The following is a 13,966-nucleotide window of genomic DNA, read 5'->3' on the forward strand; positions in this document are numbered from 1 at the left end:
ATAATTTGAATATGGGAACAGTCTTCTCTTTTAATATTTATTTTATATAATTCTTTAGTTAAATTAGATTCAAACGTTATTAAATCTAGTTGGAGGAATAGCTCTTGTAAAAACATTTTCTGCATCTATATATATTTGAATTCAAGAACCCATGTTTAAACAATTATAATCCCTTTTGCTTGAATCAACATCAGTTAATTATTTTATTTATTTATTTTTCATTTTTGTAATTCTCGGTCAAAGAATTGCGGTGGTTTGGCATGTTCTATGGCTACATATGTTTGTGAGTGTCTTTTAGTGCATTATTGAATTATTGGATATGGACACTTCAAGGGAAAGTCACTGAGAAAAATAATAATTAATTGATTAGACTAATTATGAACCAATTGAAAACGGCATGTCATCACAAGTTTCCAAAAGATTGAGTTAATTGGTATAATCACAAAGTGTTTTCTCTAAAGGTCTTAATGAAGATGATGGAGAGGAATCTCACATGATGAAGAACTCAGACCTTTATATCACCAACCAATGTGACCAATCATCGTTGATTAAGAGGAATCTATTCTTTAACATCAAATATAATAAAATTATACTATTTTCATCTTAAATTATAAAATAACTTTGGAAGCTGTTATCCTAAAACATAAGACAATTGATAGAAATAACGTTTTATCAATAATGTTTTTTTCTAATATTATCATTTAAAAAGAGAGAATTAAAATGATTGTAGTGTAATAATTGAGTGTGTAGATTTAAAACTATATTAAATAAATGGTATTTTTTAAAGTTATATTTTTATTTTTTTAAAAAAATGAGTTTGTGAAGTGTCATTATTAAATTTTATTGGCACTTGTAATCTTATTTTAAATTATCTTGTAACTTGAGATGGAGAGAGTATTTTTCATCTAATTCTTTTATTCTATGGTCCTATTTTTTCATATGCTCAATTTTTAAATTAAGAATCCCAAATTTTCAATCTGATATAATATATATTCAGAAAATTACCTGCTACTTTGACATAAGTAATGTGCGTTTTCATCCATTAGCAAAGGGTTGAGTTTGACTATCATATTCAAATAGAACAAGTTTAGTTGGAATGCACTTGTTTTGTTTTTTTGTTTTGTTTTTGCTAGCAAGGAAACTGCTTTTTGACGTTGTGTGCTTTTCAGTTTGCGGTTCAATAATTTGTGAGACCTGAGCCTCGTAATTTAAATGGCACTCCACATTTTTTTTATTCGAACAGGTTGTAGGATCAAATCTTCAAGAGACTTGGGGTGAATGTATATGTGGGTATGTGTGTGGGTTACCTTTCCTTGTAGGACAGGATTAGCCTGTTAGGAAGATACGTGTAATCTGTAAGTGTGTAAATTTGTTCCATGTAAACAAAATAAAAAGAGATATTTCACTCATTTAAAAACATAAGATATTTTTAGTCTTTTAAGATATAATTATTATCTTTTTTTAAAAATATTTATATTGATAAATGACTTTATATTTATTATAGGGTGTTTAATAAGGATAAATATGAAAAGATAGGTTTAGTTTGAAAGTGTGTAACTATTTTATTAAAAGATGAGATTCAGTTAAAAATGTCTTATATTTTTTAATGAAGGAAGTACTAATATATAACGGTGGAGGATACACTGCTCTCACCAAATATAATATTTCACTGAATTACTTTTTAAAATAATTTAATGACAAGTATTTACATATTTCTAATATTTTCTCCACATATTTTGCTGCTTCCTATTTTATGCTTTTCAATTTGGCATTTTATTTAATGGGAGCGTCTCACCATTTCTGTGGCCAACCCACTCTTTTTCATATGTTTTTCTAATGCCTTGGATATAAATAAAATATTTGTCAAAAAAGATAGAAAAAAAGTTTATTGGAGTCAATTATGAGTAATCCCTCCCTTCCTCCCTAATTGTTAATTAGAGATTTTTTTTTTTTAGGCTCCAGTGTTCCCCTTTTTTTTTTTTGGTTGACCTTGAGGTTATGGTGTTCTTCGTATAAAATATTTTACAAAAATTGGGGAGTAATTAATAAAGTAGAATTTTTTTCTCTAAAATATCGCTAAATAATGACCAAAACGATTTGATCCACATGATAAATAAATAAATAATAAAAATTTTCTAGGCAGAGAGTTGGAAATGAGACAAGTATTAATCATGGGTATAAGTGAAAAAGCAGAAATAATTTTAAAAAATTAACTTATAATTTTTGTTGTTTTGTCGGCAAGCGTAACTTAAATAATTTTTCTCTTAAAATTAGGTACAGAAGGAGTAATAATTTAAGAATCTTATTAAATAATACAGGTTTAAAATAAAGAAACTGCTGGTATAACTTTAGCAAACGGCTGTATAACTAATATTGTATCGATTTTATTTCTATATCAACAGAAATTAAGTGGTCATCAGTGCTCAGTGGTCACACACTGACGTGAGTAAATGGGTCATTAAATTAAATTTAATGATGGTGGTAGACCTAAGCTCCCAAGTCGGAGATGTGCTTAGGTTGAAGATTTCTTTCCTTCTTTTTTGGGTAAAAATATAGAAGATTTACATATACTTTTTTCATTCAAATTATAGATAGTTTTTGAAAAAAATTGACATACCAATAAAGTTCTCGTTACTATAAAAATATATATTATTTTTTTACTCATAGTTTTAATTATCAATGCAATTTATAATAGGTAAGAGATATATTTATATAAATATCTAGATTAATAAATGTAGGGGGTAAAATAAATTTTTTACATGTACTAGGTTACTTATATTTCAAGCCAAAATTAATTGAGGAGAAATGCTTATATTTTGGACCAGAAAATGATAGAAAAATTTTCTTGAAACATGTAAATAACAATAAGATACCATGAAATGCCATAATTCTTCTTAACAAAAATCATTAATTTCATGAAGGACTTAAAAATAACTATAGCATTTCATGAGACTTCATGGTAATTTGCATGTTTTAGAGGAATTTTTCTGTCACTTTCACTTTTTTATAATATAAGTTTTATTATTGAATTAAGTATTATATACAAAAATAGGGATTAACTGACTGGAAAACTTGATTCCATTTATAAGCAAAAACAAATAAAAACACGTTAACATGCATTTTATAGAACAAGTGAGGGATGTACTTTTAATAAGAGTGTTTATTATTAGAGAAAAAAGTTGGAAATATTCCTAATCACAGAAATAAACTAATAATTTTAAAAAAAAGTTAAATAAGTTGCCATCAAAGCAAGTAAAGGAAAAGGAAAAGAAAGAAGAGAGAAGGGAGGTGAAGTTAAAGATAGAAATATCAATCAGACAGATATGAAACTCCAATGCAATTTTATTCTCTTTAAAGTTTCTACCAACTCTATGCTAAAATTAAATATGAATGGAAGATGGAAGGGGATTTGGTGTAATGGGAGAGAACTTTTGAATACCATAGGGGTGCGGAAAAATTGGGAGGAGTTTCTGAAACAGAGAAGAAGTGATCAGTTTGCATCCTCTCCACATTGATATCACCAGCCAATATGAGAGATGGACATTGTGGATCTCGCGTGTGAGGTAGCTCATCCCCAGCTGGATACAATTCTTTGGGCCCACACTGTTGTGGAAACTATGCAAATTCCACCCACAAGTTGGTCAAAATTAATAAGATTTAATCTCAAAATTAAACATTTTAGCATGTGAAGATTCGATCAGCTTAGCAGCCCTGTCCTCCCTTGTGTTTTTTATCTTTCTGATTTGTTGGACAGGTAATTTGTAATAATGTTTCATTCATTGAATGTGCAATCTAAAAACTGGCTAAACGCATTACTACAGGATTTGTGATACTTTTTTTTTTTTGGTAGAAATATATGAAATCAAAATGGCCCAACCAGGTGGATTTGTAATACTTTTTTATTTATATATAGCTACAAGTTGTCTTAAAATAATGAAATATGAGAGGGATTTGGTGTAGTGCGAGGAAACTTAATATTTATATGCACAAATGACTTGGCTTGACGTGAAATAATTGAGAGGAGAAGTGACCAATTTAGATACTCTATTGTACATTGATCAACCAAGATGAGAAATGGTGCAACTCACGCGTCGAACAGTGTTCATATTCATGTTTATCTCTTTTGCTAGACAATTAATTTACATAGAAGCGTTCCAAATCAAAAAATACTAAAGGGAATGAATAAGATTGATGTGACACTCATTGGAACAACAATTTAAAAAATAGTAAAATGCACCGCTATTATACATTTGTAATACTTTTTACATACAATTCTTATTCTTAGTTTAGCCTAAATTAAATTGGAATGGAATATGAGAGGGATTTGGTGTAATGGGAGGGGCATCTTTGTACAAGAAGAAGGGTTTGGCTTAAAATGAAAAACTCGGGAGGATTTCTAGGAAATAGGATAGAAGAGATTAATTAGGATATACTTTCTTGCACATTAACCAGCTAGGATGTATAGGATGATAAAGATAGACAACATGGTGGATCTCACGTACTGTCCACACTGGCTTTTATATATCTCTCTTTTGCTAGACATTTAGTTAATTCACATAAAACATTCCAAAATAGAAAATGATGAAGGTGGAATGGATAAGATGTACCATTCATTGGAATAAAAATTTGAAATATACTGTTAGAAAAATTTCCTCTACCATGATAATATTTCTTAAGGATTTAATTTTATTCTTTTCTATTTTGATAGATCTCTTGTTACCATAGTAGTTATCATTTTAATTTGCTTTTTTTTAATACAATTTTAATTTGCTTTTGATTAGCATGGCCGACATTGATATGACTAAGGTCCCATTTGGTACATTGGAAATTCGAAGCATGGAATTGGAAATAGATATAGAATTCTAAAAAATATTTGTTTGGTATCATGAAATTTGAAAATTTTCCATTTCCATATCTACCAAAATCGGTGGAATTGGCTTCCATAATACACCCGAAGGATTTCAAATTCTTTGCTCCATGCTCCAATTTTACCCCCTTCGATCTCAAGCTTCTTGCCTTCTCAACTCCGGCAACCTTCTCTCCCTCCTCCGTTGGCGACCTTCTTCACCCTCTTTGATCCCCCTTTCCGTGCTAGTGACCTTCTCCCCCCTTCGATCCTCCCCTTTCTTGCCAGTGACCTCCTTCGTCTTCGATCCTCCCCCTCCCTGCTAGTGACCTCCTTCGTCTTTGATCCTTCCTTTTTGTCTCCATTTATCAGAGGATAACCTACCTCAGTGCCCACGCATGATTGCCTCTAGGTAACTGGCCATGGATGTTGAACATAAGAGCTTCAAAGTCACACATCATTTTCTGACAGATGATCACCCCTGCGTTTGCATTTATCTCTATTCGCACTCTCACAAGTCTGTTTTGCTTCATTTTCATATATGGGTTTTAGATCTATGGGTTTTTCATATCTATTTTACAGTCAGACTTTTTGCAATAGTAGTGGACTGCAGGAGCTTGACCGTCACCTTCGTCGATAGAAGAATGTTGGCAACTTGATTAGGATTTGCTTAGGCGGCAAGGTTCCTTGATCAGGTTTCTTGTCTTCTGCATTAGATAACGAGTCCTTTGTTCATGATAGGGTGGGTGTCGTACATGCTAGTTTTTTTAAGAAGGGTATTTTCATCTTTTGAACAAAAATGATGCTATAATTCCATGAACATGCTAAACATATTTTTAAACTCCATATCCATCTCCATTTTCATATCCATTTTTATTTTTATATCCATTTCCATTTTCATCAAAATTAATTCCATCACACCAAATGAGGCATAAGTTTTTGTGGATTGTAAAATAGGGTATGAGCTTAAGCCCAAAAATACATTTTAAAATTGGTAATTTTTTCAAATCCAATTTAAGATGGGCCTGCTAGAAAAATTTTATTTCTTTTAAAATTAATTTTTACACTATAATATTTACATATTCTTTTTTAAAATATAAATTATAATGTTCAAAAAATAAAAATAAGCTTGACAAGCACATAAAAATACCAATATGTGTGAGATTATGCAAATTCTATCCACAAATTGATCAAAATGTAACTAATGAGATTATTTAAGTTTGAAATAAAACATTTTAGTAGGTAAATATAGGTATCAATAGTATCCACACTCCAACTAAAAGAACAAACTTGACTCACAAATAGAGAAGAAAAAAATAGACTTTCAAATGAATTTAACAGTGACAGAATAGCTTCACAACAATACAGCAATTGGCTTCATTGCGACTTGCTCTTGGACAATGACAATGGCTAAAGGTTAAAGCATTACAGTGAGAGAGAACTTGGGTAGAGAGAAATAAATCATAAAGAAATGGGCTGTTGAAGAAAACAACATGCAACCTTCCAGCTATTTAAAAGGAAACAACATTAGTTCTATTTATAATTGACGTCATCTTCTTGTTTCAACATCAATAATTAGAGTCAGGAATAAGGGTCGGGCTTGATGGGCTGCCCGTTTAAGCCTGTTTTAATAAGGATTTGGGCTTGAAAATTTGATATTTTTTGGGGTAACCAAGCTTCGAAGCCCGACCCTTTTAAACCTTAAAAAATGAGCTTGAGCCTGGGCGGCTTGTGAAGCCTATTTTACTTTTTTTTGATATTGTAGGTGATGATGATGAAGAAGCTCGTGAAACCCTAAAATTTGGTATTATAGGTGATGATGATGAAAAAACTGCAGAAATAGTTGATATTGAGCCTCTGCCTCCATCTTCCACGAGTGGACTTACATCTGAGAGTTTCAATATTTTATTTGTGAATGATGATAATGGGGATCTTGATTAGGATTGATGATGATGTTTGCCTTCATCTTATTTAGACTTTTAAATTTTTTATTTATTTTTTAAATTATGTGAAATTTTGGTTGGATGTATGTTAAATTTTAAAATATTCTAAGTAAATTTTAATGTTAAATTTTATTTTATTTTATTTTATTTTATTCCTATTAGGGCTTATGGGTCCAGCTCTGAGCTTTTTGAATGAGGACTGAGCTTCAATTTTAGGATAAAATTAAAGTAACCGGATTTTAGGACCTAAGTCCATAAGAGCCGAGCCCATATGAGCTAGACCCACCTGTTGACCAACTCTATTAATAATTAATAAAATGATGTTAAAGCATTTAGTTTTTTTTTTCATTTTCAGGTTTTCCACATCAGTTCTTTGCATAACTAACATAGAAAACCTCTTTTATGTCGACATCAGAGAATTGATATAAAAAAATTTCAATCATTACATCATTTCTAACATTGCTTGGATTTTTTTCATAGCTGATATTAAAAGGTGGTATAAATAGGGTTTTTTTTTCCTAGTAGCGTTTATGTCTTTTGCTAGTCACTTAATTAGCATAAAAGTGTTTCAAGTCAAAAATGATAAATTGAAGGGAATAGATAAACTGTACCATTCATTGGAACAACAATTTGAAAATCGGTGAAATGCATGCTACCAAATTTGTATAGAACTTTTTATGTACAACTTTGAGTTTATCTTAAGTTAAATAGAATGAAATATGAGAAGAATTTGGTGTGGTTAGGGGAAACTTAATATCTATATACACACATGAAGAAGGGAAATTAATTTGGATACTCTCTTGCACATGTGGGATGAGAAAGATGGATTACTTGGTAGATCTCTCGTATTAGGTAATGTCCACACTTGTATTTATCTCTTTTGCTAGACAGTTAATATGCATAAAAGCCTTCCAAATCAAAAACACTAAAGAGAATGAATAAGATAGATGTATCATTCATTTGAACAACAATTTGAAAATCGATGAAATGCACCGCTACCAGATTTGTAATACTTCTTATATATAATTCCTAGTTTAGCTCAACTTAAATAGGAATGGAATATGAGCTCGAGAGATCTGGTGTAATGGGAGGGAACTTAATACCTTTATATACACAAAAAATTGGCTTGGCTTAAATGATAAATTTGGGAGAATTTTGGAAAAAGAATGGGAGTGATTAATTTGAATATACTTTTTTGCACGCTGACAGACCAGTACAGGATGAGAAAGAAGAAAGATAGACAACATGGTGGATCTCACGTGTCAGGCAACGTTTACTAACGCTTATCTCTTTTGCTAGATAGTTAATTCACATATAAAAGGGTTCCAAATAAAAAAGATGCAGGCAACAAAAAAGAAGTCCTGTTCATTGGAACGACAATTTTTAAAAACCGGTGAAATGTACTGCTACAAGATTTGTAATTATTTTTATGCTTTTTAATAAGCCATGGAGGCAAATGCCCACAGGAAATACTTGCCATTTAATGACACTTGTCAGAAAATATTATACACTTATCATATGAATCTCATAATTAAATTTTCATACATTTATTATGGATTTCATATATATAGCGGTTAAAGATGTGACGAGAGCCTATTACAGCTATGCGTTTAAAACTCATAACATGATATGAATGGATGGTTCATATTTTTTCGAGAGTGAACGACTATGGCAGACTCTTACAGCCTCCTATTGAATTTAATTTGCTTTGTACAGAATCCAAAGTCTCATTGATTATATTTTCTGTTTGATGTCGATAAATAATATACAATAAAATGTGCATATAATTTTTTTCAAACTTATAAATTGCCACAATAACAGCTGCATGGATTATTGTAATTTTATATTTGATATTACACCTGTAATACATCAATCAGAGGTGATATGATAATTACCATCTAAGGCATTATTTTGGCATGGAATCTATATATTTTTGGTGTAAAATGAATTACATGATATGTGTTCCTCTTAAAAATTATCCATTCGAAACAATTCATCCTCAAATTTTCAATTCAACACACATGTGCGCCGCTGCACACATTTAATCAAACAAGAACACCACTCTAAAATGTTATATTCATTATTTTAGGATAACAATTTTTATAGGAATAAAACTATTCCCGTGATCAACTTTACCTCCAAAACCTATCATTATATAAGCTGCTTTTCATTTTTCGCAGAAGTTTTACAATTTTGTATGTACCAATCTAATATATGAATGGCCAAACAATGCGCACGTAATAAGCAAGAAACAAAAGTGATAGTTACGAAGTAAAGCATTTTGGAATTTAATTGCATTCAAGAAAAATTTCACGGTTTCCTTGAGACGTTATCGAGATTATTGTTTCTACGATCTACGCAATGTGGCAGTGAAATTGATGGATTACGCGGAATTGTCGAATGACACACGCGCGCACACATATTTTAGAATAAACTAATACTTTTGTATAAGATTTACTATGAAGTATGAATTTAATCCTTCTACTTATCAACTATTAATATAATTAAAATGAATTGAATTTATACGCGCACACGCGCACACACACACACACATATATATGAAGTCAATGCAATTTTAAACAGAATGAATAACATATGCGTGTGACAACACAATAAACAAACGACCAACATGCATGTATACTTAAACGGGAAAAAAAAACACTATTGAGTTATAACTCAATATTAACAACGACGGTTACAGCAAGTTAACACTAATTTACTATGTAGTTCGAAACATTAAAATCAACATTTTTTTCTTTCTTCTTTTTTCATAGCTTTCTTATGTAATAAAACTACTGTGAGATCATTACTTGTAATATATGTTTATATAGAACCTAGAAATGACAGCAAACTAATTAAACTTTTCGATATTCTAAAGCTTCAATGCCAAATCCAACTTCTGCGAACCAGCTGATGCATCATCTCCATCCATGTTTTCTAAATCAATGAAGTCGACCTTCTTGAAGGGTCTCTCCAACATGACGATAAATGGCCTGGTGACTTGCTCAGTCGTTGCAGGCACTTCTTCCACTACGTTTCTTTGTTGGGATTGCTGACGATGAGTTGCACCACCTCTGGTATTATTCCTCATGGTTGTAGATGATGGAAAACCTAGTTGTGCTGCTTGGAGTGAACCAGCAGGAGTACTTGGGGGAACATAAGTTAGCAAACTAGGGTTTCTTCTCGGCTGAGGTGCCGGCAGAGCGACGGTGGAGCTAGGATGAGGTTGGCTGGTCCAGCTGAAAGTCAGGGTATTAGCAACGTTAATTCTATTGCCTTCTTGCATCAAAGGAAGGGCATTAAAGTCGTTTCTGCCGACTTTCTGCATCAAAGATCGGGCATCAAAGCCGTTTCTGTTGACTTCTGGCATCGGAGACCGGGTTTTGAGAAAGTTTCGATTGACTTCCGGCACCAGAGGCTGAGATTCGAAAACGTTCCTGTTGACTTGTTGCTGCAGGTTCGAGAGTGAAGCCCTAGATAAATTATTATTGGGGACAGAAGAGAGTTGGTGATGAGGATGAGAGCGAACAGCCTCTCTTGGTGAAGCTTTTTGGAGATGGAGGTAATTTCTCAGATTAACCTCCTCACGAGCCAAATGAGAATCAATATGAGCTATGAGAGCTTCCCTGTTAGGGAAAATTTGGTTGCACATTCGGCAAGCAATCTGTGCATTGGTGTGAGGGTAATGATTCCTAGAGTTGGCCATGGAAATCATCAACAAGGTTTAAAGACCCTGATTTGAGAGAGAGAGAGAGAGAGACCAGAGAGAAGTTTTTGATGTGAGCACTATGTGTGAGATCACATGATCCTTATATACACTTGAAAATATATTGCACATTAATTACTTTGCATATAATGACGGCTTGTTACTTTCGGCCTTGATAGCTATCTGGTGTATATTTTTTTTCTTTCTGTTACAGAATCAAACATTAAGAATTTCCATGACAAAATGTTTGACCTATTTAATTCATGCTATGAAATTTATTAGAGGGAAGTAATTAATTATAGAGAAATGAGATTAAATGTAACATTTATATGTGGAAATGGAGGCCAGGGGGATTGGAATTTACCGTGTGCACTGTTCCTGGTGCCGTAGTGCATTGAAGGCGGTGTATAAAGGTAATAATATAGAACTTTCCAAAATTTAATGGAAAGACATGAAGTTTAGCAAGTATTAATTTGGTTTATTTACTCCGTGATTTGATTGTGTCTGTTTTTTTCGTTTTTGGGAACTCATTTATTGTTTTCTTATAGTATGAAGTATTTCAAGAAACAATCCATTTGTATTGTGAGGTTTACATTTACTACACACATTTTTTGGTAAAACATATTCAATGTTGAATTTAGCTTGATGTCCCTTCCACCCACAATTAATTTAGAGACAAAATCGGGAAAAATAAACTTCTACCTTATAATTTTGAAAAAAGATCAAGACCATGCGTCAACGTGTAAAGATCGTAAAATCCTCTTGCACGGTTGTACCCAAAACTCATCCAATATATATTTTTTACTGAAAAATTTAATCAATAAATAATGATAAAGGGAAACTATTTTTATTTTTCTTTTCTGATAAATAGGAAAGTTGTTTATATATATGAATATGTGGTGATGCAAAATTTCAACTTTTTGAATGAATGGGGATTTGGTCTTCACTTTCATTTATAGCAGTTAGGATATAAATATACATTTTCCCTTATTATTAACTTTATAGATGTATAAAATCTATGCAACAAGATTTTATTCCATATAAAAAGGAAAAAAAGTGGAGGGTCTCTCATAATAATGGTATTAATTAAAAGGTGGTAATATGATGCTGAAATATATATTTGTTTGCTAGATGTACATTTACAATGAATAATAAATGAAAATAATAATCTAAAGAATTATGTGATTTTTGCCTAACATAATAAGCTTCTTTTTAATTTGCATGCATTTATTTGTTTTGACATATTTTATTTTATGATACAGATTTGAGCATTATTATGATCCGAATGATAGTAACTTCCCTAGATTTTTTTCCCAATTACAATATTTTAACTTAAGACTTTACATAAAAAGTATATAGAGTCCTTTCCACTCCATTCAATTATTGGTAGAAGTTTAAATCTTTAATATATAACTAGTAAATAGTATCTACTTTGTCTAAATTTGTTTTACCTATAGTTATGTAATTGTATATAGTCACAGAGCAAAATGTTACATTTTTTTCGCCCAACACAGTTACCAGTTAAATGGATACATATTAATCTCAAATTTACGTGGGGCAACTGGAAATACGTTTATAAAATAGTCCTAAGAGAAATTGTTGTTCGAAAGGAGTAAAAATAATATTGGATGTGAATACTATAGAAATAGTTTTTATTATGAGAATTGCTTGATAGAATGAGAGGGGTGATAATTTTTGAAGGTTGTTGTAATTATGTGATAATCCCGATTATATAGCAGAAGTTTTTCTTTTTAGTGTCAAGAATAAAAAAATTACATATCAAATTATCTGGTTAAAATGGACAGAATCATATAAATTTTATCTTATCGGTAAACAATTAATTCTTCTGATCTCTAAATATTTAAAATAGATCTCTCAAATATTTTACGAGTGAGTAGTAACCTTATACATTTGTGTTGAAATCGAGTTTTTATTACATTATATATTTGTGAAAGTCGTAAACGTTGGATTCAATTGTTAAAAAAAACATGTAATTTGAAAAAAAAAAAACTAAATATACAAACTACAAAGCTCTCTTAACTTTAAGGCAATTTGTATAAAATTCACTTCTATTTAAAAGTTTAAAATTAACTTTTATAACTTTTTGTTTTTTACCATAGACTTTCTTACTAGTATTTTTTAACTATCTTACCAACAAAAGTTATCATATTATATTAATAAAAAAACAACGTAGTAGCCCCCCACGTGACATTTAATGTGAGTTAATAACAATAGAAAAAATATAAATAAATTTTTATAAAATTATTAATAGCTTACATTAAATATCATATAAGTTGCTATGTACACATTTTTTTACTATGATGACGTAACAATTTTGGTTAATACAAGATAACTAAGAAATAGCAATAGTGGATTTTCTAGTAAAATTTAAAAACTTATGAAAGTTAATTTTAAACTTTTAAAAGCGAGGATGTTCTGTGTAATCATTTTAAAGTTCAAGAGAGTTATTTTTTTAATATCTTAGCCTTTGAAAAGATATATTACTCTATGCATTTTTAAAATATTGAATGAACAATGACAAAAAATTTATCAAATATATGTTTGTATGTATACACATCAATACACACGAACATAGATAAAAAGAAAACAAAATTATTTTAGGTTATGTAACTAAAATTTTAAGGGAGAATTTCAATTAAAGATTTGTGAAGAGATTTAATTTTAAATGAGTCCAAAAATATTTTGACATTTTAGTTCAATTCAGAGGAGAAAAGTCAAAAAAGTTTCAATTGTGAAACGATCAAAATACTTTTCACATATTACATAGAATCACTAGTTATTTATTTTTTTACTGTACTTATTAATTTACTAATATCACTTATAAATTACATTCGTTTGTTAGACAATGAGTAACATTAATTGTTAATTTGCTAACTTTACTTGTCAATAATTTAGTAACATTAGTTGTAAATTATAAGATCTATTAGTAATTCAGAATTGATATTAATAAATTATAAAACTTGTCAAAAATTTACAACTGATATTAGTAAATTAACAAGTAAAGTTAATAATTTAACAATTGATGTTGCTGTTTATATATGATTAAAAAACTAATATTGCAAATCTCATACAATTATTGACATGTCCACTCATGTAATTTGTAACTCATTCATAAATTAATAGGTAGAGTAAGAAAATTAAAAACTAATGATTTTGCATAATAGGTGAAGGGTATTTTATTCTTTTCACTGTCAAAATTCTTTTAACTTTTATCCCTAGATTGAACTAAAATTTTAAAATATTTTTGGACCCACATGAAATTAAGTCTCCTCCCAGATCTTTAACTGAAATTCTCCTAAACTTTAATCTCTAAAAAATCTTTTATTTTTTTAATTATACATTTATTAAAGATTAAATGTTTTACATAATAAGTGTTTTAATATTGACAATTGAAATTTCAATACATTATTTAAAAAAAGGAGTGATAAATGAAGTGTTAACATAGTTAAA

This window comes from Prosopis cineraria, unplaced genomic scaffold (genome assembly GCF_029017545.1).
Source record: "Prosopis cineraria cultivar Desert tree isolate PC_DT_omini unplaced genomic scaffold, ASM2901754v1 PC4, whole genome shotgun sequence".
Classification (NCBI taxonomy): domain Eukaryota; kingdom Viridiplantae; phylum Streptophyta; class Magnoliopsida; order Fabales; family Fabaceae; genus Prosopis; species Prosopis cineraria.